The sequence below is a fragment of the Pelodiscus sinensis genome, chromosome 5 (genome assembly GCF_052426305.1).
Source record: "Pelodiscus sinensis isolate ZL-2025 chromosome 5, ASM5242630v1, whole genome shotgun sequence".
Lineage (NCBI taxonomy): Eukaryota > Metazoa > Chordata > Testudines > Trionychidae > Pelodiscus > Pelodiscus sinensis.
The window spans coordinates 23,106,593-23,132,734 of NC_143056.1; the positions used below are offsets into that span (position 1 = coordinate 23,106,593).

Here is a 26,142-nt window from a genome sequence, read left to right on the forward strand (position 1 = left end):
GGACATTTAAAAATGGCGGCACCCAGCAATATGCAAATGAAGCCCGGGAAATTCAAATCCTGGGCTTCATTTGCAACTCCGGTTGCCTACATTAACCACCCTAGTTCGAACTTGGATGGTAGTGTGTAAACATACCCTTAGCTCTTTCTTACCATCCTTGCTGATAGCTCTATTTCTAGAATGGTGGCCTAGATTCCCTTTCATTGCTAATTAAATCAAAGATGGTGGCCACATTGCAGCTCCAAGTTCAAGTTTCATAATTCTGAACTGAGATAATGAGTCAGTCAAAATGTGCACAACATTTGGGGAAGTACAGATTTGGGTTCCTATTTGATTCAACTCTTCCTGACTCTGACCCATCCCTAAACAAAAAATCATGGTGGATTGGTTCTTTTGCTATAATTATGCATTAATTCAGGTTTTGTTTCACTCATTCCTACTACTCGGATGCATTAGGTTCAGTCCTGTGGATTTATGTGTGTCTAGTTTTTTTCTAAATCGTTTTTAACCTGTTCTTTCTCCACTGAGGGTTGCCCACCTCCTGCCCATACTGTTTTGCCCAGTGCAGCAGTCAGGGAGCTGACATTGTCTGTGAAGACAGGCAAAAAACCATTGACTATTTCAGCTTTTCCCACATTAACTGTCACTAGGTTACCTCCCTCACCCAGTAAGGGTACCACAATTTCCCTGGACACCTTCATACCGCTGAACTGCCAGTAGAAGCCTTTTTTGTTACCTTTCACATCCCTTGCTAGCTGAAATTCCAATTGTGCTTTGGCCTTCCTGATTACATCCCTGCATGCTTGATCAATATATCCCTAGTCAACTGTCCAAGTTTCCACTTCTTGTAAGCTTCTTTTTCGTGCTTAAGCTCATCGAAGGTTTCACTGTTAAGCCAAGATGGTCACCTACTATATTCACTTTTTTTACTGCACATTGGGATGGTTTATTCCTGTGCCTTCAATAAGGCCTGGACTTTGTTTCCTGTCATGTTAGCATTCTTTCTTGTGCAATATTGTCTTCTAGCTCTTTTCCACACTATGCTGCAAAAAAGTCTTGCATATATTTAAGAGGTTTAATCTGAAATGAACATGATATCAGAGTCACTATTTTCATAGTACATAGGATTGTGTGCTAGCCAGAACAAACTTTTTTACTCAGAAGATTTTGTAAATGCTTGAACCAATCACATTTTGATGTATAGCATAGTAAGAAGCATGAGAGGAAAAAAAGTAAAAGGCACATATGCAATAGCTTTCTAATGAACAATATTAAAAATAAGACAATGTTGTGATTAATAGATAACTAGAAATGGGATAAGGCTGGTGTTCTAACCTGTGAGCTTTATTTTAGTAAAAAGGGAAAACATTAACATGTTACCGTGAAATGCTGTCAGATTTGCCCGTGTGTGTGTGTATATGTATATGTATAAAACATTCACACAGCCTCTGTGGTCCCCTGAACAAGATGCAGAGTGGGAGAGGGGGAAAAGGAGGAGGAGAGGGATGACTCCGTGCTCCTGGAAGTGGCTGGGCAGAAGGAGTGGGGCCTGGGACAGCCTGCCTGGCGCTCCGCCCAGAGTACAGAGTGTCCCCCCTAGCCCTCAGAGCCACGCAAAGTATGCCGTGCTGCTCTCTGATAGCAATTTAAAAGATCTGGGGCTCCAGCTGCTGCTGCAGTAGCTGTGGTGGCAGCCAGAAGCACCAGCCCCTTTGAATGGCTGGGCCTCCAAGCAACTGCTTGCTTTTCCCCTCCCCTCTTCCCACCCTCCCCAACCCCATCAGCCGGCTTGCATTCACACAACATATTTGATTTTCTGTTTGGCTTGTAGTATGCCTTGACGTTTTGAAAAACTTGGTAAATGATGGAAAAATACTTAGTGTAGTTGAAGTTGTGTTGATAGATTGGTGGGTTGTTTTTAATATAAGGGAGTGCATCTAGTGTTCTAAGCAATGCTATCTTTTGTGTTGGGTGTATTTTCTGAAATGGCTTCTTTTTCACTCAGTGTGTGGTTATCCTGAAATGCTTTGGAATGTCTCATTTTTTCCTTGTCAAGTCGGAATATTTTTTCCTTTTTATTTTTGTTATTGGCACTATTCATTCTTCTGGTACTGAACTATTGCCTTAGGTCCAGGAGATCATACTCACTTTCAAAAATTTTTCCTGGATGAGGGTCAGATCCTCAGCTGGTGTAAACTGGCTCAGTTACATTGAATATTACTTGTAATGGATTACAATAATTTCTTAAAATGCTGAGTGAGAGTGAATTATAGCTCGATGTTGTTTTCCAAAACAACTAACTGATGTGGATGTGTCAAGATAGTATGTTCGAGTTTTCTTTTTTTGTTTTTAATCCACTTATTTTTTATGCGTGGTTATATGGCAGTTAGCCTACTTTTATGATACATTTTGGGAAAAGGTAATGTTGCTGATGAAATTTCACTTTTTCAAGTGAAACATCATTACTACAAGTTCATTGTTTTTTAAAAACTAAAGTTTACCAGTTAGTTAAACTATAGTTTACAAGAAGTTGTACTCTACTCATTATTGATAAGGCCTCAGATGAAGTACTGTATCCAGTTCTGGGCAGCACACTTCGGAGTGATGTGGACAAACTGGAAAAGTCTAAGGGAGAACAACAAAAATGATTAAAGATCTAAAAAACATAACCTATGAGGAAAGATTAAAAAAACTGATGTTGTTTAGTCTGAAGAAGAGAAGACTAAGAGGGGAGATGGTAACAGTCTTAAAGTTTGTTAAAGTGTTATAGAGGAGAATAATAAATTATTCTCTTTATCCACTGAGGACAGGACAAAAAGTAATGGGCTTAAATTGCACCTAGCAAGATTTAAGCACCTAAGAAGATGTAACTTCCTAACTGTGATGTAGTTAAGCAATGAAACAAATTACCTAGGGAGGCTGTGGAATTTTTATCATTGGAAAGTTTTAAAAAGTTAGAAAAACACCCATCAGGGATGATTGAGATAATAGGCAACGTCTCCACTTGACTCTGTGATTTTCTGATATATCTTCTGACATTCGATTTAGGAGGTCTAGTTAAGATCCACTAAATTGAACACTGAGGGTGGTTCTGGTTGGCGCCAGTACTCGCAGTTGCAGTTGTGAGGAGTACAGTAAGCTGACTCCAGCTACGTAGTCCTGTCTCAGTGCTGAGGCCTAGACCAGATGACATGTTGAGTTCTCTTTCAGTCCTACATTTCTATGATTTTTCAAAATTCGTACACAGTAGAGATATGTCTGCATCAAAACTCCCGAGCTCACACCCCATGATACAAAAATTGAAAACTGGGCTGAATTTGATGAGATTAGAAGTAAATAATGATCAGGCTCTATGTGAATCTAGATATGATTTGGACCCTCTCTACACATCATTCATATCACATATGTATCATGTTGAGTCCTCTCACTTACTGGTTATTTGCTTTTTCAGAAACTGAACAGAGTAGAAAATGAATGAGTCACTGCAGGAAGCCAGTCTGCCACATATAAAGCAATAGGTTGTTGCTCTTTATTTTTAACCAAAGGTTATAACAGTAAATTCCTGTTGAAATTTGTAGGTGTTGGGCCTGCTAAACATTGCAGTCCTGCGAGGCCTCTTCCATTGAAGATTGCTTGCCACGTTGGTTACCATGCGAATGGCAGCAATATTAAACATATTTAAGAGACGTATTACTGAAAATTACATCTCTGCATGAGTCTAGGAAATAAATGCAAACCAAGTTTAAAAAAAGAGGACAACTCTACAAATACCACTGCAAAATACACTGGCAAGAGACATGTCTCTAAGCTGTCTTCAGACTCCAGGGTAAATAAATAAAATATTTCAGAGAGAAGAGTGCTGTATGTGTTGGCAGTGTTGCTTAACTTTATGTGTAAAAACCAACACACAATTCATACTTCCACTAGGTAAAGACACAAACACAAGAAACTCATTTAAACTGTTCAAATTCAAACAAACATTTTCTGTGAAATTTCAGTGAGGTGGAGTTTGCCAGAAGTTTTTTCCAGGAATTATTAACCTCCAAAGACTGAAAACACTTTCTTCTGGACATTTCTAGCCAGGATCTTTCTCCAAACCCCATAAAAAAAGAAAACGTTGAAAAAACCTGCCTGAAAAGCAGTCTGATTTTTAAAAATAGAAGTTGCCAGTCTTATAAACCAAGGGAGAGTCTGAATAAAGTCAGCGGAGACCTCACCCTCTCTCTCTGTCTCCCAACTTTTCAAAAGAAATACAATTCTAATTTACTTTTTTAGGGTGTGATCTTTCCTTCCTCCCCCACTTCCACTCCCAGCCATCTTGATTCCATAGGGAAAATAAAAGGCATGTAAAATATTTGATCTTGACTCATGCCAATTTAAATATCTTCCTTTGGGAGCTCTATCCATGCTCCCCCCATCCCTTTGTCCTTAATAATCAATCCTTGGCTTAAACACATTTCAATCCACCCCCCAAAACTAGCTAAATAAAACAACCACATTCAGCATGAGGTCATAATATGTAGTTATTTCAATTCTAGTGTTACCTTATGCTTTCAACAGCTCAGTTAGCTCTTGCTGTTGGAACAGTTTTAAAGATTCTATTGGCCCATCGATTTAGTGGCGTATTTGCTCAGTCCTCCTTGCAAGCCTAATGGCTAAATGGCAGTGAGTATGCATTCTTGGAAGAACTATGTTTGCCAGGAGTTCGGATCTTTATGAGCAGCATCTCTGCATAAAAGTCACAGTCAAAAGTTTTTGAACATGAGAGGAAATAAACAAATAAATAAAAAACACCCAATAAGGAACAGGTTAAGATGCTAATTTGAGAGATGGCATGTGAATAGGCCACAATAAGGACGAGAGCATAAGAAAGTTGATGACATCTGTTTAAATAACTTTAAATTGACTAAGACGTATATTAAAAAAACAAAAACAAAACACACAGACACAGACAAATTGGGAGTTTGCATTCTTTGATGATATTTGACTGCCAGGAGTTCAAATTTTTTCCAAGCAGAGCTATAATCTAGTTACAATGTAGAGGTAATTATCTAGGAATAAAAGATCACTTGTGCCTTTACAGACATTAGCCTTGTGTGGCTGCTCTAGGCCTTAACATGTTTCTGAATCCCCATATCACTTGATCTTTTGGATTCTGTGACCATTTTTCCTAATTAAAAGTTGCAGTAAAAAAGGAGTTAATTCTGTGGTATATGAAATTTGCCCAATAGTTTTGTTTGCATAATGGAAGATATTTGCTATTGATTTATCATCCACACACAAGATTATATTTTACATTTGATTTTAAAATACAGTTTGGAAAATGAAAACAAAGGAAGCTTCAAGGACAGATTGTTTATTAAGAAAAAAAGGACAAATAAAAATATCAAGAGGCTATTCAAGGGAGACAATCCGTTAAAAGAACTATTATGGAAAACATTGAAATAAATGAAGTTTCATGTTTTATAGAACTTGCTAAATGTTGTAATGGAGACTTTGTACAGTACAATATTGCTGCATAGTTGGTGTCATCTTACTCCTGTCAGCTTCCAATGTAACATACTAAGTCATTTTTTAGCATAACATTGAGTAATGTTTTTGACTGGAAAGGTTTTTTTTTTTTTAAATATCTATATGCTAAAGAAACAAATCATCTCAACATATTCAGGAAAGTTTCCATACCCACGACAGCATGCAATAGTGTGTTTGAAGTTTGAAGATTTTATGTGATTCTATCAAATCAGCTGCAGTGGCATGGAGAGTCTGACTAAAGAATAGTTCCTAATATTTAGGGAGCGAACTGCACAGCCACAGCCATGTTAATGTTGCTTCAAGAGTATGCAAGTAGAATAATTTTTGAAGTAAAGAATAATAAAGCATAGAGGTAAATGGAAAATTCAAAAGGAATTTATGAAAGGTAGATCATGCCAGATAAATGTATCTTTATTTGATAACTGAATTTTTAGGCAAGAAAAATTCACTAGATCTAATCCATCTGGATATCAGTAAAGCATTTCAACTGGTACCACATGAAAAAAAAGTTAGTTAAGATGGAGCAGATGGGGATTAGTACAAGAATTATAAGAAGGATAAGGACCTGACTAAAGGGAAGATGAAGTGTGTTGGGCTGAATGGAGAACTATTGGTCTAGAAGGAAGTTACTAGGGCCTCAAGGATCTGTCTTAGGATATATTTAATATTTTCATTAATGACCTTGGCACAAAAAGTAGGTATGTGCTAATGATATTTGCTGAAGACACTAAGGAAGGCATTGTTAGTACACCAGATAACTGGGATATTATATAAGAAAAAAAGGAAAATGTAGTAGTAGAAATGAGATGAAATTTAATAATCATGCACCTACAGTTTAATAAGAATTTCTGCTATAAACTGGGAGCTCATCAGCTGGAAATAAGAAGGAGCTGAGGAAAAAGGTGTCGGTGTTCTAGCTGATCGCAGAATGATTATGAGCCACCAGCATGATATGTCTGTAAATAAAGCAAATACGATCACAAGATGTATCAGGTAAGGTAATTTCAGTAAAGCTAGGGAACTATGAATGCCATTGCAAAAGTCTCTCTGGTAAGACCAGATCTAGAATACTGTGTATAATTCTAGTTAGCTTTGTTCAAGAAAGATGAATTCCAATGGAACAGATGCAGAAAAGAGCTGCTCGGAGGACTGAGGGAATGGAGAGTCCGACTAAAAACAGGAGATTGAAAGAGAGAGAGTGGTGTGTAACCTAGTAAACTGCAGGCTGGCAGGAATCTGCTTGTCCTCTATAAATACATCGGGGAAGTAAAAAACAGGGAGAGAGAACTATTTAAGAGAAAGTATGATGTTAATACAAGAACAAATGAATATGAAGTAGTCATGAACAAATTTGAATGGAAATTAGAAAAAGGTTTCTAATGGCTCAAAGAATGAGGTGTCATTGAGGCAAACAACCAATGGGATTATATGGTGAGGTTGCATGCAATATCAGTAGATTGGACTTGATGACTTATGAGGCCTCTTGCAGTCCTTTGCCCTATGATTTCTATTCCATAACCTGTTGAGGTAACTTTTCAGTGAGGTACATTACCTGCTTTTCAAATCTATTCCAACACATTTCTATATCTCCCAATCTGTACACATTTTTTCTTACAATATTCAGGGTAATTTGTACCAAGTGGGGAATAAAACCCAGGAGTCTGCAAGTTGACGAAACTTATCTCCTTATTTTGCCTGTGTTGTAACTTGTGCCATAGCCAGTGATGTCAATCAGTCATCTTGCATTCTGAAATTCACACAAACCATTGCCTGCTGCCATCCTTGAAGTCTGGTTCTGGAAGTCTCTGATTTTAATGCTATAGAAGCATCTCCAAAATCAGAAAGATGTATCCTGTGTTTGGTGTTGTTCCACTGACTTCATTGATGTACACTTGAATTCAGTGGCACTATATCAGTTCTGTAGAGCTGAGGATGTAGTCCAGGCTTTGGGAATTGTTAACCTCCTTCTATTGGTTTCTGAGTTCAGAGGCTGGATGGGAAATGTACTGACTTTTCCAAGGAGCATGTGAAGAGTTAAGAACTCTGGCATAGGCTATAATACAGAGGAAAGGCTGGCCATGGAGTCCAAGATTTCTTTTTATTATGTTGCAGCTGTACCACGTTCAATTCATTTTGGACAGGTTCCTGAACAAGAATCTATTTCCCTCACTTCACATTTGGAATATATGTAGTTCTGTTTTCTGGCTCAGCTTGGAAGCAATGTTCTTTTTCTCAGTATTAAAGGAATGTAGGGTATATATAAAGAATAAGCTGTTGATGTGTGTTTGATGTTTATGATTTAAGATGTGGAAATGGGCACCTCAAAGAAAGGAAAAGCTGTATTCTACAAATAACAAATATCTAGGCTTTGGAAGAAGCATTCGTACTGAATTGACTCAAAATACGTACCAACAATTTATGTCTTTTTGTTTAAGAAAGGCATTTGTTAAAACAGTATTTATAGCAAACTATAAGCATTCTCTTCTAGTGGTTATTTAACTAACAGTAATAACATTCAAATACAGTACAATACATTAGCTGTGAAGCTTGAAAAACACATTAAAGTGATTCATTTAAAATTCTCCCATGGAAACAAGAACTGGAGAGCAAGTTAGTTTCTTATCACCGCTCCTAACCATAGACTCCAGCTTTTGATCAAATCCTTTGTCCCAAGGCAAAGCCTAAATAAATAGAATTTGTGCAGAGGTGCCTGTGGGGAACTGGCAGATGGGATCCTCCTTCACAAGCTATAGAGCATCAGCAGAGTTACATTCAGATGCTCTGCAACAGCCTTTGAGCTCTGTTACCCTCCTTAGCTAATTGAACTCCTCATCTCTAGAGAAGAATGATTATCCCCATGGTCATGCCCATGGCTTGTCTCAAAGACTATTTCTCTCTGACACAGATGGAGCCTCCAGGGAGCTATGCTTTGGGATGCATAGGAAGTTCAGTTTCTCCAGCTCTCACCATTTGGGCAGTATAACTTCACTAATATGCAGCATTTGGTGACCTGCACACTCACAGGATGGTAAGGAACAGCATTTAAATTTAAATATGTCCACATCAAATGGTAACAGGTAAAGAAGTCATCTTCCAAACTCATTTACAGGCTAGTGATTTTATAATCTTGTTCATTATCTACAGTGTTGTTTTAGACATGTTGTTCCTAGGGTAGGAGAGATACAAGGTAAGGGTATGTCTACACTACAGCGCTAATTCGAACTAACTTAGTTTGAATGAGTTAATTCGAACTAAGCTAATTCGAACTAGCGCATCTAGAACTAAAAACTAGTTCGAATTAGCGTTTTGCTAATTCGAACTAGCGCGTCCACACTGATTGGACACAGGGGTGCATTTAAGGGCGGCTGAAACCGGTTCTGGCAGGGCATCAGGTCAGTAGTTGCTTTGTGTGGCTGCTGTCTGAGGCTATCTGAGGCTCGTGCTTAAAGGGACCCCCCTGGACAGCCGGTTCTCAGCTTTTCTGCTTGCTTGCCTACCTCGCTGAGGGACAGCAAAGCGTTTTTCTCTGCGCCCATCTGTGTCGGTGCTTCCCTTCGGGGACACCGCCACAGGTAGCAACATGGAGCCAGAGCTCGCCCTGCACTTTCTGGTGCAGTTTATGGACTTGCTGCTGCAAGCCTGCCAGCAATGGCTGGAGGCTGCCTGGTTCCACCTGGTGCACATCAGCCCCCTGCCTCTCCGCCTGGCCACCCTGGGGGCCATGGCACAGCTGTGGCAGCGCCCGGACGCCGGCGTGCACCGCCGCATCTGGCGTCTCGGCACCAGCAGTGACTGGTGGGACCGCATCGTCCTGAAGCGCTGGGGAGACCAACAGTGGACCCAGAACTTCAGGATGAAGAGGGACACCTTCCTGAAGATCTGCGAGTGGCTCGCCCCTGCTCTGCGCAGAAGGGACACTCGCATGAGGCCCGCCATCCCCCTCCAGAAACACATGGCCATCGCCCTCTGGAAGCTCTCCACGCCGGACAGCTACCGATCTGTCAGGAACCAGTTCGGCGTGGGGAGATCCACCGTTGGAGCGGTGCTCATGCAGGTACGGCACTCGCTGGCCACTGGGCCGCGGGTGAGGGGAGCTGCAAGGAGGGGATGGGCCACCCTAGGGAAAACGGTGGGATGGGGGTGTGGGGGGAGAGAGGAGGCAAAAGTGCCCCACACTGGAGGGGCCAGTCTCTCCCGGCCGTACTAAACGCCGCCCGGGGGGCGGGTTGCTCCCGGGACTGGGGCGCGGGGCACTGCCAGGGCACGAGTACTCCCAGCCACCCGGGTGCCCCACTGATTCGCGCTTTGCTGTGTCTCTCCGCAGGTGGTCAAGGCCATCAACCGGGTGCTGCTCCGCAGGGTTGTCCACCTCACTGACCCGGATGCCGTCATCTGGGGGTTCGGCACCCTCGGCTTCCCCAACTGCGCGGGGGCCATCGATGGGACGCACATCCCCATCCGTGCCCCAGAACCCCAGGCCTCCCAGTACGTGAACTGCAAGGGGTACTTCTCCCTCCTCCTGCAGGCCATGTGTGACCACCGGGGACAGTTCACAGACATTAATGTGGGCTGGTCCTGCAAGGCACACGACGCCAGGGTGTACTGGAACTCCTCCGTGTGCCAGAGGCTGCATGCCGGCACCTTCTTCCCCGACTGCCACATCAGGGTTGGGGACATGGACATGCCCGTCTGCCTGGTGGGGGATGCAGCCTATCCCCTACAGCCCTGGCTCATGAAGCCCTGCACGGGGCACCTCACCCCCTCCTGCCAGGCCTTCAATGCGAGGCTGACCAGGGCCTGCATCATCATTGAGGGGGCCTTCGGATGACTGAAAGCCCGATTTAGGTGCCTCTTCACCTGCCTCGACCTCACTGAGCACAACATCCCTCCCATGGTGGCAGCATGTTGTGTGCTGCACAATTTGTGCAAGAGGAAAGGAGAGGCTTTCCTGCCAGCCTGGATGGCTGAGGCTGACTGCATGGCTGGCCAGTACGCTCAGCCCCGCACCGACGCCATCCGGGAAGGCTAGCGGGGGGCCGTCCGGATCCAGGAAGCCCTGCGGGAGAGCTTCCAGGTGGAGGAGGACTGAACTCTCCCTGCATGCCCCCCTGGGGCCTTCTTCCACCCTCCCTAACGTCAAATAAAGACACCTGTTTTGGCAAAACAAAACTCTTTATTTTACATAACTGGGGTAGGGGGAGGGAGGAGTGAGGGTGGGAGAGGAGAGGGGGAAACCTGGGAGGAGGGAGCTGGAAGGGGAGGAAGGGAGGGGAAATCTCAGGCTTTGGGGTCCGGCTGGCTCTCCCGTCTCACAACACTGTGGGTGCAGGGGCCTCGGGGGGGAACGGGTGTGGAGGAGGAAGGATGGGGGGGGGTGCGAAGGAAGTGGGAGAGGGAGCAGGGGCAGCAGAGGGAGCAGGGGTGGGAGGAGGAGTGAGAGCTGGGGCAGCTGCAGGAGCCGGAGCAGGAGGAGGCAGGGACCGGTCCACCAGGGTCTGGAGGTGGCCTCTGAGGCCACGGCCCTGCTCGTCCAGCGCATCCACACTCCGCTGGTGCAGCCAACAGTCTTCCCGGACCCAGTGCTCCTGGGTGCGGAGCAGCTGCTCCATGAACCAGAGGTGCAGCTGCTGGTAGTCCTCCTGGTTTCTGGCACGCCTCCTGGCCCGGGCACGAGTGGCTGTTGCAGGTGGGATGGTGCGCCCTGCAGTCCCAGGTGCTGCAGCTGTGGTGAAACAAGAGCAGCAGTCAGTTCTCCCTGGGGACAAGGTGGGTGAAACCCAGCCCCCCTCTGCAAGGCCAAGGCCCCTGCTTGACACCCAGCTGCTGCTCCATGGTGGGCAAGGCCCAGGCTCACGGTCCCTGGGCTCCCTCTCCTCCCCACCCCCCGTACACATAAGGGGAGCATGATGGTACTCACATGTGGAGCCTTCCCGGCCTCGGACGACACAGGCGATGTGCTCTGTGGGGTTCCTCAGGGGTCCTGGGTCCTGGGCAGGCTCCTGGTGTCCTCCAGCTCCTCCTCCTCGGTGTCCAGGACCGGTCCCTCTGCCCCAGGGTTGATGACCACCCGGGGGGGATGACCACCCGGGGGGCATGGATGGTGTGAGCCCCCAGGATTCGGTCCAGGGTGTGAAAGTGGGGGCAGGCCTTTGGGTCAGCCCCTGGCAGGCAGGCCCGGGAGTAGGACTCCCGCAGGTGCTTTATTTTGCAGCGGACATTGGAGGCTTCCACCCAAACCTCGATGAGGTCCAAGATCTCCACACTAGACCAAGCGGGTGCCCGCCTCTTGTGGCCCCGGGCAGGCTCCTGGGAGCTGCCAGCCTGGTCCCAGGAGAGGGGGAGGGGAGGGTGGCATCGGGTGGCTGGCTCATGGCATGCTAGGTGCAGGGTCTGCTGGCTGGGTGCTGGCAGCCTTGCAACTGGCACAAACTGTGTAGCCAGCCCGTGGCCCTTTAAGGGCTCCGGGGCCAGGAGGGGGGCAGACGAGTTTCCCTGGTGTTGGCCAGAGTGGCCACCAGGGAAAGCTGGGGAGGGCTAGCCTCCCACTAGTTTGAATTAAGTGGCTACACAGCCCTTAATTCGAACTAGCTAATTCAAACTAGGCATTAGTCCTTGTAGAATGAGGTTTTCCCAGTTCGAATTAAGTGCTCCGCTAGTTCGAATTAAGTTTGAACTAGCAGAGTGCTAGTGTAGCGCCTATTAAAGTTAATTCGAACTAACTTTGTAGTGTAGACATACCCTGAGTGAGACATTTTATTGGAACAGATTTTGTTGATGGAACATAGAAGATTGAGCCACACAGAGCTCTTCTTTTGGTTTTTGTCTTCCATTGCTCAGAAAGTCGATGACACTGTTTAGTCTGGCTTCCTTTTTCTTCATGTTGTAAAGTTTCCATTTTAACCTGCAAAATTTGATATTTTCCAATGTTGTTTGCAGCATCTTTGTAGCCACCTGCAATTACCAGAATATGAGAGAACATAGGTGAAATAATCTCTTTTATTGGGCCAACTTCTGTTGATGATAGATAGATACAAGCTTTTGAACTACACAGAGCTTGTCTTCAGGTCTCACTCATTGTCTCCCTCATTGTCTGCTCTGAGTTTTTGTAAACCCAGTTTTTAAAGTAGGTTGGTGGCCTTATTTTATAGAGCAGAGGAAAATCTATTATTTCAAACAGCTTGCATGGTTCTGTTGTATTTGTAGTGCAGGTTTCCACTAAAAAGTTATAAAACATGGGATGGTCTTTTAAAATAGTAGATGCAGGCCTAACAAAATACCACTGGACCTGTCATCTGGTATTAGGGCACTCTCATGTGGGGTGACAGTGTTCTAGCTTGATTGTAATGTGAGCTGAGGGTACTTAGTGATTGCTCAATAATTTTCTCTTAGGAAAAAGCCCATGTATGACAGCCACCTTACCTGACACCATGGCTTGCATTGGTAAATCTCCTGGGGGAAGGAGGAGAGTATGACTTTCAATAGCCCATTGACTTAAATAAGCCAAGGCACCTTGGCAAAATGGAAAACCACAGCTTGTAAATTTGTAATGACATACTTTGCTAAGAGCCACAGGGACAGTTATGGAGACAGCTGAGGAATGGACTTTGTCAAAATTTGTGAAACTGAATCTTGTAAACAATGTATTTTGGGGAAACAGCTTTCACTAATGGAATTCACTAACAGAATTATTGAACAGGAAGGTAGCTTGCTTATTGTTAACTAATAGAACATAGATGTAGGCAACTCACAAGCAAAATGTATTACTCAAATCATGCAAGGGTTGCTGTAGCCATACATATGATTAAACAAGGAGATATTATATAACCAAAATAAGAGAGTAGCCAAATGTAAGTATAGTATGTTATATTTACAATGCTGAATTATATAACTCTAAAACTATATTATAGGTAGGTGATGTAGACTTTGCATGATCCTTGTGGTATATAGCAAAAGAATTCAACAATTCTTGAGAAATACACTCAACCTCCCAAACTTGATATATTGCTATGCTCAGCTTTTGAGTCTTACAAAAATATGTATGAAGCCAGGTAAGAGAAAGTCTGTAAGGTTTATAGTGTTGATCAACAGAATTTTCAGTATTATATATAATATCATGTATTTATATAACTATGAATTGTATTCATGTTCAACATTCCCCCAAAAGGAGTTTACTTATGTTTAATGAAGGGAAGATGTAGATGAGTGTAATTTCAGTGTTAGGTACTGAGGAAAAGACAAGACAAACAATTTTGTTGATGCTTAAGCTAACATGCCGAATGTACCAAGCTATACTTGGTGAAAAATGCTTGTAAATTTGTGTTGAATCTTGGAATGCTATGGTCAAAACAAGGTAATAAACTAGTTACAATCTCTATCCTGTTTACTGCGGAGTCTGTGCAAGCCAAGCAAAAAGCTTCCAAAAACATGTAAAAAGAAGATAAGGGAGAATGATATATTAGGTTTAAAGTAATGAAAAGACATTCTGAAACCTTGTCTGTTGTAACAAACTGAGTATACAAAGAAGTAAAGGAAAGCCCAATTTTTGAGACATTCTGACCACTGCACTGCTGTCTTTCAGATGGCTAGGATACCATACTAGGCTCTCTTACTCATTATTAATCTTTTATTATAAAGTTGAGTAAGCCTACCTATTTGATACCTCTTCTATTAAATTAAATCGAACTTTAATGAGCTGGGGTAGGCTAAGGAGGCAGGCTTTCTAGCTGTTGGCTTTAACACCATTTAACATCTTCTAATGATAGGGAGAAGATGAAACACATGCTGAGCAGTAATTACCTAGTTTGTGCCCAAAATTCAAACTTCAGGCAGTCTGAACTATAGTATAGCAGCAAGCTAACAACATTGATGTCATAGTGGAAATACAAACACTGCAACTAATCAGTGTTTTGAGATCAACTATTTCTGAGAAGACATAGCTGACTAGAACACTAAGAGAAATTAAAATGCATTAGTTTCATGAGCTTTTCATATAATAATAAATATATTAGCTAAATATTTTAAACAGAAATATTTTATGTATTACAACATTACACAGTTTAGTACATCTATTTTATACCCTTTCCCCCCCTTCAGTCATTATTCTCTTCACTTAAATTATATTGTTCCTCTTCCAGGAAAACAGAATATTTTCTCTTGCATTAGATCAGGAGATTTAAGAATTCTTTATTGCATCTCTGCTATGAAAAAAGTGCTGCTAAATTAGTCAATTTATGTGCAGTCTTGCTCTCTTAAGCAATTTCTCTTCATGAATATAACATATGATAAAATAAGAGCATGTAGTGAATTGTGCATTCCATTTTCCTGCATGATACGATTCTGGAGGGAGTACATTTTAAATACTCTTTTATTGCCTTATAATAGGTTTTGGACCAGTGCTTTTATTTTTGTAATGATCAAAGTGATGCGGAAGCTGTTTGTCATCTGTTACAAATGTAGATACAATGTAAGGAAATGAAAGTTTCACAACACATTTGGCAAGAGCATGTTTACTCTTATTTTGTGTATTCTTGCTAGATAACAGGAAAAGGTCTTGGTCCTGGAAACACACATAATATTCATGTGCCTAACAGTATGCCCTGTGAGAAGTCACATTAACTTCACTGGACCTGTTCTCAGCTCAAATCAAAGCATGCGTGCATTTTTGCAGGATTGGGGACATAGGGCTGATTCTGATCTTAGTGAGAGTTCTGATAAAAAAGGCCACAGAATCAGGTCCAAATTTATCAATGAAGGACAAGATTGTGGTTTGTCATATGTGACTGTACAAAGGAGTAAGGGGCATCAGGTGCCCCTTTTCCTATGTGGACTAACTGAAACATGAATTTCAGCAGGAGAAGAAGGACTGCCTCCCTCGGGCTCCTTCTGTGCAGGTGCACGGATATGCAGTGGTAGGTGCAGCTTTGATGCTACAGCTCTTGATGAACTAACAGAGGGAAATAATTGACACTAGGCAATGGTATGGTGCAGATTACTTCCCTTGGCACCAAGAGGAGTCTCTGGTCTTTGGTGTGCTCCTTGAGAAACCCAATTGTACCTTTCACGGGGCTTGTAGTAACTTCACAGTGAAGTCCAAGAAAAGTTGGTTAGAGGTGTACCTTTGCATGCTGTAGTATTGGCAAGTAGAACATTAAGAAAATCACAGACATATTGGATACCTAATACCCCATGTTTACCACTTTTTATGTAAATTATATAATTTGTACAAAGTATGCCTTATTAGCTCAAACTAGCTATGGGAATAAAGGGAAACAAGAAGACTTTTTATAAATACACTAGAAGCAAGAGGAAGACCAAGGACAGGGTAGGCCCACTGGTCAGTGAGGAGGGAGAAACTGTAACAGGAAACTTGGAAATGGAAGAGATGCTTAATGACTTCTTTGTTTCGGTCTTCATCAAGAAGTCTGAAGGAATGCCTAACAGTGAATGCTAGTGGGAAGGGGGTAGGTTTAGAAAATAAAATAAAAAAAGAACAAGTTAAAAAACACCTAGAAAAGTTAGATGCCTGCAAGTCACCAGGGCCTGATGAAACACATCCTAGAATACTCAAGGAGCTGATAGAGGAGGTATCTGAGACTCTAGCTATCATCTTTGAAAAATCATGGGAGACAGGAGAGATTCCAGAAGACTGGAAAAGGGCAAATATAGTGCCCATTTATAAAAAGGGAAATAAGAACAACTCAGGAAACTACAGACTAGTTAAACTTCTGTGCCAGGGAAGATAATGGAGCAAGTAATTAAGGAAATTATCTGTAAACACTTGGAAGGTGGCAAGGTGATAGGGAACAGCCAGCATGGATTTGTAAAGAACAAATCATATCAAACCAGTCTGATAGCTTTCTTTGATAGGATAACGAGTCTTGTGGATAAGGGAGAAGCAGTGGATGTGGTATACCTAGACTTTAATAAGGCATTTGATACGACTCGCATGCTATTCTTATCAATAAACAAGGCAAATACAACTTAGATGTGGCTACTATAAGGAGGGTGCATAACTGGCTGGATAACCGTACTCAGGGAGTAGTTATTAATGGTTCACAATCCTGCTGAAAAGATATAGCAAGTGGGGTTCAGCAGGGGTGTTTTGGGACCGGCTCTGTTCAATATCTTCATCAACGATTTAGATATTGGCATAGAAAGTATGCTTATTAAGTTTGCAGATGATACCAACTTGGGAGGGGTTGCGACTGCTCTGGAGGATAGGGTCATAATTCAAAATGATTTGGAGAAATAGTCTGAGGTAAACAGGATGAAGTTTAATAAAGACAAATGCAAAGTGCTCCACAATCAGTTTCATACATTCAGAATGAGAAGCGACTGTCTAGGAAGGAGTATGGCAGAAAGGAATCTAGGGGTTATAGTGGACCACAAGCTGAATATGAGTCAGCACTGTGGTGCTGTTGCAAAAAAAAAAAAAAAAAAACGCAAACATGATTCTGGGATGCATTAACAGGTGTGTTGTGAGCAAGACACGAGAAGTCATTCTTCCGCTCTACTCTGTGCGGGTTAGGCTTCAATTGGAGTATTGTGTCCAGTTCTGGGCACCACATTTCAAGAAAGATGTGGAAAAATTGGAGAGGGTCCAGAGAAGAGCAACAAGAATGAGTAAAGGTCTAGAGAACATGACCTATGAAGGAAGGCTGAAAGAATTGGGTTTGTTTAGTTTAGAAAACAGAAGGTTGAGGGGGGACATGATAGCCGTTTTCATGTATCTAAAAGGGTGTCATAAGGAGGAGGGAGAAAACTTGTTCATCTCAGCCTCTGAGGATAGAACAAGAAGCAATGGGCTTGAACTGCAGCAAGGGAGGTTTAGGTTGGACATTAGGAAAAAGTTCCTAACTGTCAGGATAGTCAAACACTGGAATAAATTGCCCAGGGAGGTTGTGGAATCTCCATCTGTGGAGATATTTAAGAGTATGTTAGATACTCTCTAGACCATCCCTGATAGACATTTATTTGGTCCTGCCATGGGGGCAGGGGACTGGACTCGATGACCTCTCGAGGTCCTTTCCAGTCCTAGTATTCTATGATTCTAAGTTGTTATGGATAGGAGGAGTACTGGCAAGCACCCATTGACTAAGAGGTTAAACTCAGGTAGCTAGCAGGGTATTGGCAGGGGTCCAAAAGAACCCATAGGGATACAGTGCTGAAATCTGAATTGTATAAGATACCTTTCCTGCAAAGAAAGCAGGAAAGGTATCTTCCCCCCCCCCCCACCACCACACCCTCTCCTCCACAAGATTAAAGCAGGCCCAGAGGCCTAGTTCTGCACAATCACCAGCCCTGAGGCCTAGTCCACAGTCAGAGCAGGCCCTGAGGCCTAGTCCAGCACAAACCCACAGGCCCTGAGGCCTTGTCCAGCACAACTTGCAGGCCCTGAGGCCTACTCGGTGCCCTGAGAGAATGAAGTAGGGGGTCCAGGACCTCCCTCTCCACCAGACCCCAACCCAGGGCCCTAGTAGTGGTGGGTGGTTCCCACCACTGGCTTGGCAGGGGGTTCTCCCCAAAACACACCAAGCCCACTGGGGCATTCCCTGCCCCTTGCCCTGGGTTGCTTCCTACCCCAGCCCTGTGCCCGACAGAGACCCCACCTGGCAACACTGGACTGGCAGCAGCAGCAATGTCAGCAGGTCCTGCATTGGGGGCAGCAGCAAAGGGGTTGCTCACTGCAGCAGGGCAGGCATCCTCCCAGAGTCAGCATTGGGGCCATGCTCAACTCAGGGACAGTAGCATCTGCAGTTTGGGCCAGAGCTCCTTCCTCCCCAGAGGTCCACCCCAACTGAGCAGCCTGGCAGCCTTTTATACTGAGGCTGAACTGCGAGCATGCCCAGCAGGGCTGCGGGGGAGGGGCGTGTTCCACCCAATAGATGGGCTCTCCTCCCTTCTGTTCAGTGCGGGGCAGGTTAGCCCTGTCACAGGAAGTTAAACCAGAATTTGAGAGATACAGACTGATTTAAATGCAGACAGGACTACTATGCTCTCAAGGAATTTTGGGCATGGAAGTGGACTGAACCAGAAAGGGATCATGAGTAAATAAAGGAAAATGTGTATTTAGTTGTGATTAGGCTATTTTTCTTTATTTTTGTGGTTTGGTTTGAACTTCTCTGTGTGAATCCATGCCTCTTCTCCCCCATTCACTATCTAAGGCTACGTCTAGACTGCAAGCCTCTTTCGAAAGAGGCTTTTTCGAAAGATACTTTCGAAAAAGCCTCTTTCGAAAAAGAGCGTCTAGACTGCAAGCAGTACTTTTGAAAAAGCAAGCCACTTTTTTGAAAGAGAGTACCCATGCAGTCTGGATGCTCTCTTTCGAAAAAGCCCTGTTTGCATTCAAGAACGCCTTTTTTCAAAAGAGCACTTTTGAAAAAAGGCATTCTTCCTCGTGAAATGAGGAGTACCGCTGTTGAAAGAAAAGCCGCATTCTTTTGATTTAACTTCGAAAGAACGCAGCTGTAGTCTAGACGCAGGTGAAGTTTTTTCAAAAAGTTACTTTTTTCGAAAAAACCCTGCAGTCTAGACACAGCCTAAGACTTGTTCCCAGAGATTTTCTCTATTTTAATTTGTTTTACTTAGTTGCTCTGTAACACCTGGCAATCAAGTATGCTTCATCAAACATATCTTTTGTTTTGTTATTAAAAATCACTTTTTTAAAGTGATGGTTTGATTCCTGTGTCCTGGAAAGGAACAGGGGTTCTCCGTGTGTGTGTCTGCCAGCCTAAGATGAGCGATCAGCTACCAGAGACTGCAGTTTGTTTTCTCTTTGTTTTTCAAGCTCTCTTGTAGTAAAGGAGCTTGGGATACCCCTCTGGAAGAAGTCCGAATGCTTGTAGGTTCAAGAAAAAATGGTTTTCTTTTGTTTCACTTGGTAGTGGCAGCTACCCCACAAAGTCAGTAAATCTGCAACTCTGGAGAGTTTTTGTAAGCAGAGAGCTTTTAGAGGCACAGTATTTAAGGTCTTCACAGGCCCCCCACCTTCTGCACTCAGAGCGCCAGAGTGGAAATCAGCCCTAACAGAAGTATCACTTGAAATGTCATAATCAGCTGAACACCATTGTTCTATTAAAATGTGTGTATTGAGATTGTATATGGTGTTGTGAGATTTTGCTTTATGTTTCTTACTAAAGGGCTTTACCTACACTGCAGGGTTTTTGCACAAGAAGCTTTTTGCGGAAGAGATCTTCCGCAAAACTTCTTTCGCAAAAGCGCATCCACACCTCAAAAGTGCATCACAAAAGTGATGTGCTTTTGCACAAGAGAGCTCTGATGGCCATTAACAGAATGGCCATCAGAGCACCTGTGCTTTTTTTTTTTTTTTGGTGCAAGAAACCCCTGCAAAGCGTCCACACCTGCCTTTTTGCACAAGAGCAGTAGCACAAAAAAGAGTTATTCCTTGTGGCTGAAAAAGCACTCATGTAGTTGGGTGGGGTGTGCCTTTACATGCTAATGGATGTGTGAACAGAGCCCACAGAGTCTGCTTTTCACCAGCAAAATAGTGTAAAAGGCACCCTGGGTACCCAGCAGCGTGACAGTCTAGATTGTACCTTGGGGGATATTGTATATAAAGCTGCTGACAGAAACAGAAACAAATACTGTCCCAAGCTACAAAACATTGGAATCCTTTGGAGTGGAAATGAAAGCCAGAGCCATCTTTGATTTTAGTTCAGCTACACCAAATTTATGAGAACCCTGGCTACCTTTCTGACTTTTAGGGTATGTCTACACTGCAGTGTGTAGCTGCATTCTGGCTTACATGCCCATGGGCATATGGTAGCCAAGCCTGCTTTTGAACCTCTGCAGTGCCTTTGTTATAGGCACCAGTATGGAAGGTGGAGGCCCTGGGGTAGGGCTGGAATTCAGGGGCTTAGAGCATCGGTTTTCTGTAAGCAGCATGGTATTCAGGGAACCCAAGGTGAGGATCTGCCTGCTGGAGCAGAGCCACCCCAACCCCAACTTAGTCTGGCCTTCAGCCTGCCTGGGCCAGGGGAAAATCAGCCTGATCCCAGCGCTTCACTCCTGGACTGAAAAAAAACTGTGGATGTGGTGGCCCAACCCTGATGCACCCCTGCCATGGCCTGACCCCCAGAGTTCCTCTCCTGCCCTACTGCAGCCAGGGTGGTTTGGCCCTGGAGCCGACCCTACCACAGCCAGAGAAGCCTAGGCCTGGATTCCCACCCCCTGCTGTGGCTGAAATAGCCTGGCCCCTGAGCCCCTCCCTGCCATGGCTGGGGTGTCCTTCCCAAGCTACAACCTAGTCCCAGCTGGAACCTTCCAGGGCTGGGGAAGGGTGCTTATCCTGTAGCTCCAAACCCGGAGCTGCCACAGTGGGGAGAAGTAATTTTCCCTCCCAGCCCTGGTGCTGTTGCAAGAAGAGAGAGACGGAGGGAGTCCCCTGTCTTCGCTGCGTCACCAAGCACCCTTCTTCATCCCAAACTCCTCAACCTGCCTCCACCCCAGAGCTTGCACTCCCAGCCAGAGCCCCAACACCCTTGGACCCCTAATTTGTCTCCACTCTGAGTCCCTCATCCTTGGCTCCACCCAGAACCCAGAACTGCAGCCAGAGCCCTCACATTCCTGCACCCCAACCCTTAACTCTAGGCCTGAGCCCTCTCCCACACTCAGAACCCTTGGCCCCATTCCTGCCACATGAATTTTTTAAGTGCACCAATATGGAGGTGATGTGTGATACATATTGGTGCACATAACAAAATTCATTCCACACAGGGGTGAGAAAAATTAGAGGGAAAACTGGCCACCGTTTGAAATTTTCATTATATTCAAACACTGGGCTATTCAGATGTTCCTTCTAGTGACAGACCCAGATCAAAGACAAGACTTGAGAATAATCTGGTCTTTAAAAATGTTGGGGAGGAGAAATCTGTTTTTTTGGCGGAGCGGTTAAGACAGCTAGTATTGGCTTCCACATTACTGCTGTTTGGGGAGGGTGAGTTCCAAAGAGCCTAGAATGTAAGAAAGACCAAAATTTCCAAGCTGCAGGCAGAATCTTGCAAAGGAGATTTTTTCATCTCCTGGTAACTGATCAACAGCATATCATGGAATGGAGAGAGCTGATAAGTTTGTTCTGCCCAGGAAGCCAAGAGACTGTCCTGAGCTTTTCTAGACTGGAAAGTTGTAAAGCCTCATCTTCCAGGAGTGGAAGGAATTTCAGGCAAACATTAACAGGATGCGGAACTAGGATGAAAGAGCTTTTTAATGGTAGAGGTGATTTCACCCATCCACCCACTTGCAGCCTATTGTAAAAGGACAGAACCACAATGGACTTGATCACCTAACATAGCTGCTGGAATTTATAATCCATATTATGTGAGACATTGTTTTAATGCTGGCTAAGGTATAAATCTATATTAGTCTATTACGGTATGTCTACACTAGCCCCCTAGTTCGATCTAGGGAGGCTAATGAGGGTGACCGAAATTGCAAATGAAGCGCGGGATTTAAATATCCCGTGCTTCATTAGCTTGTTCCCAGCCGGTCACCATTTTAGAAATTGACTAGCCCAAAGTAACTGCCCGCGTCTACATGCGGCAGTGAAACAGGATTCCGAATTAAAGCCCTAAATTGAATTAGCTATTATTCCTCCAGGAACAGCAGAGTGGGAGGAGACCATACGTATGTCCAGGGCCGGCCTGAGCCCTTTTGGTGCCCTGAGCCTGGGCACGCAGCGCCGCCCCTGGGCGCAGGGCACATGCACGGTCCCCCCCCCCAGAGTGTGCGGGCCCACCCCCCGGGGCACACGGTGCATGTGTGTGCTGGCCACGGCCACTGGCGCGCAGCCCGGGGCCCAACTCCGGGGCACACGGCACATGCACTACCCAGCCTGGCCTGGCCAGCGCTGCTGGCATGAGCGCCGGGCCATGCAGGGCCCCGCAGCCATGGGGGGAAGGGTGCTGCTGGCCGGCGCCGTGGGGATGCAGGCGGGCCGGCGCTGTGGGAACTGGGCGCACAGCTCATGATGGCAGCTGTAAGGGACGCCGCGCACCCCTTACAGCTGCCATCAGACGCCTCTCATCAGTTGGCGCCCTGGGCAGCTGCCCGGCTCACCCATGCCTCCGTCCGGCCCTGCATATGTCTACTGTCACAATGGGACTGGTAATGCTAGTATTTATAAAAGGCAAGATCAAACTGTTTCAACTTATTTTTCAATTGCAGAGTCCACATACATGTTATGACTGACCTGTTTTGTCATACAGCAAGAAAGGAATTTTAAAACTCATCTTTGGGAACAGAAATAGCCCTCTGTTTATGATAGAAAGCACATGCCTTTTTTAACATACAGTTTCTGGGCTCTGATATTCAAAGCCACTGTCATAATCAGGAGTGCTGACCAGCACCTGGTGACTAAGGGGTTAACTCAGGTGCCTCGCAAGGTATTGGGTGGTTAGCCAATAACAATGCAGGTAGGAAATTCAAACTGTAAAAGAGGGTTTTTTTTTCTCTTTTTTCTCTCTCTCTCTTCTCTCTCTTTCTCTCTTCTTTGTTTGAGATTCAGAGCAGTTTCTCCCAGCTATTGTGGGAGATGGAAAACGCTTCTCTCTCCAAGAACGGACTTCTTGAAATGTGTAAGTAGGGAAAAGTTTAAATAGTTCATGAGGGTTTCTTGTTTTCCTTATTTGGGGATTTGGAAATAATGTCTGAGCTTGCTAAGTGTTTTTTTTTTTTCTCTTTTGTAACTAAGCCTTACAACCCAGGGGTTTTTCCCTGCGTATCTATATCAAATGGTGGCTCCTTCCATCTAGCCAATTTACCATGCTTGCAACTGTAGGTAAGGTTTGTTTTGATAATAAAAGTTGAGTTTTTATTGGTTGATTATTGTGTCCTTAGGTCTCAGTGCCTAGTTACAAGGGCAGAATCCATTGTTGTCTGAGGATTCCCTCTGTTATTCCCAAGCCCAAAATAAAATGGAGGTTGGGGTAGTGAGGAGAGTTTTACCTTAGGGAGGGGATTTCCCAAGTGATTCCCTTCCCTGATTTTTCTTGGAATTATTTGGGTGGTGGCAGCGGATCCCCCAAACTCTGGGTATTAGGATTTTGTGTGTGTCGGGGGGGGAGGGGGAGTTTTGTACCAGAGCCTGTAGAGGCAAGGTTTTAGAGTGCTCTTGTGGGCCCCCAACTCCTGCATTTGTCATTCCAGCTATTTGAATGAGCTTGAGACTTTTTTTTCATGGATTCTTTGCTGTGCTGAAGATACAGTTCCATCATAAATGCAGGTGACTCTAACGAGATTTGAAAACCAATAGATCAATAGTTCCATAGCAATGGTAAGCAAACCAGATCCAGAATACCACTGAAATCCAGGATATTCGACTTAGGACTGTGTGATGTTTGGAGGAGTGAGAACTCAACAGGAAGACGTTACATATTTTTCTCCCCTGCCCTCAAAATATATTCATGGATTAGCTTTTTTCTCCCCTTAATTGAAGCTAATTGAGTCAGTTGCATACTGAGCACAACTCGTACAATTGTGATCTTTCACCATGCAGCTCTTGCCCTACAATTTACTTATAATACAGTGGATAAGCAGTGATGTAAATGCAGGTTTAATACCTTGCTGCTCTTAGACTTCAATTTCAAGATGTTTATGAAAAAGGAAATGGGCCTCTTCCTGGATACCAATGAGCCCACAAATCCCTCAAGCAAGCTTTTTTTGGGGAAACATTAAAGGTCTTTCTTAGAAACAGAATTATGAGATTTAATGCAGCTAAAAATGGGAGGGAAGGGGAACAGAAGGATAACATGGTATTCCTTGAAAGAAAAGTCAAGGAGCTACACCAGAAATCCTTCCTCAGAATTCCTACACACTTTGTATAGGAATGGATATAACCTCAATATGCTTTTGTCTTTTTGGTTAAGACAAAGACTTAACCAAAGAAGAAAGCAGGTAGCCTGCTAGAGCATTGTGCACAGCAAAGAACAACCATAGGCATTAATGGAACCTGGGGTAAACCTAATTTAATATGTTCTGCACCTAAAGTTATAAACATTTCTTTAATGTTTTTACAACGATCTATGCAATTTTGAGTCTATTCCTTCACACAAGGCACTGGCAACTTTCTTTCCTAAAATACAAATGCTCCAACCCTTTGGCCCAGAAAGAGAACTTGTATGCCACATCATCAGCTGCAATTACTGAAGCCCTAAAATTCATAAAAGTGGGTAAAGCTCCCAGCCCAAATGGCAACCCCATAGATTTTTGTAAATATTTTTCTGAACTCTTTGCAGGCAACCTGCTTGCCCTCTTCTACAAGTCCCTGCAGGAAGGTACTTTTTCTCTGCACTGCAAGGGGGGTCTTAATTTTAGTTATTTCCACTCTGGGTAGAGCAAGACATGAGATCCTGACCAATCGCTCTAAATAATACTGATGTGAAAACATTGGCACAAAGTTTTGGAGGTAGACTGGAAGAAGCTGTGCCCAATATCATATATCCAAAGCAGATGCGATTCATTAAAGCCTAGCATGGCTTGGATAGTTTAAGACAGTTAGTAGACATAATAGCAGTGTGGTTTGACGCCCCAATCTCTAAACACTTCTCACTTTGGATGCAACAAAGGCCTTTGATTAAGTGAACTGGGAATACACAGCCTATCCTCCCTGGATATTTATGGCATAATTTTAGATTAATTGAGTCTCTGCAAAGGTACTGGGACAGGGTTTGTCCATTGACCATTCTCTTGTTCAATATGCCCCTATAGCCCATGGCAAGTATCATACACTCTAATCCATCTATGCATGCTGTCCAGTTTGGCCCACTGGAGTACTATTTTATATTAAATGCCAGTGATGCTCTTTGGTTTATAATGAAACCCAAACCCACAATCTCAGCCCTTGAAGCACTAGTCCAAGACTGTGGTTCAAATTTCTGAGCTATAGCATTGGAGAAAGATGGAACTACTTTAAATCTCTTAGTTGCCTCAAAGTGGGGCTTTCTTTCAGACAAACTTTGCTAGGTAGTAAGAGGCAATTAAATACTTGGGGATAGTACCAAGCAATCTGGAAAAAACTTGTAAGAATGATGTTAGAACCCATTCTTCTAGGGTTGGCAGAAGACAGTTGGTGGTGAGTGCTCTCTTTGAGCTTCTGGGAGAAAATGAAACAGGTTAAGACATATGTCATCCTTACCTGTTTGTACATTTTGAGTGGACTACGTATCATCATTTCACCATTTTATTTTAAGAGATTTATATGGGGCTTTGGCAAAACACTTGGCTGTCTTGGTGATATTGTCTCTGCCCATATCTCATACCTCTCATTTGTTCCAATACAAACAATAACACTTCTTTATGGATGTGGATTGGAAGAGAAGTAATGAATTAGTCTCCTAATGGAGCTCTTGAGCTCATCATTCTACCCTACAGAGAAGAACAGTGCCCTCCGCATTGGAGACCTAAAAAGCATGAATCATTTTGACCCAGAGATTCAATTTTTATCTCCAGTGCCTTAAAAAAAATCACTGTCTGGAATCATTTTGATCTACAGATTAGCAGCCCCTAAATCACATTGTAAGAGTGGATAGAGAGGAGATGCATTATATACCTCTTTCAGTGATGAAGGTAGTTTCATTCTAGGTCCTACAGGATCAA

At 43.8% G+C, this 26,142-nt stretch overlaps 1 protein-coding gene across 7 annotated transcripts in view; it reads left to right on the plus strand.

Moving 5' to 3' along the window:
- LOC149524297 (uncharacterized) overlaps positions 1–26,142 on the plus strand; it is a 378,401-nt gene that overhangs the window by 300,748 nt on the left and 51,511 nt on the right. For 5 of the 7 annotated variants that reach the window (XR_016349592.1, XR_016349591.1, XR_016349590.1 and 2 more), the window contains exon 4: positions 8,438–8,560. The exons of the other annotated variants lie outside the window; for them this stretch is intronic. The gene's annotated coding sequence lies outside the window, so the exon portion shown is untranslated. The remainder of the gene's footprint in view (positions 1–8,437; positions 8,561–26,142) is intronic. 7 annotated transcript variants of the gene reach the window in all.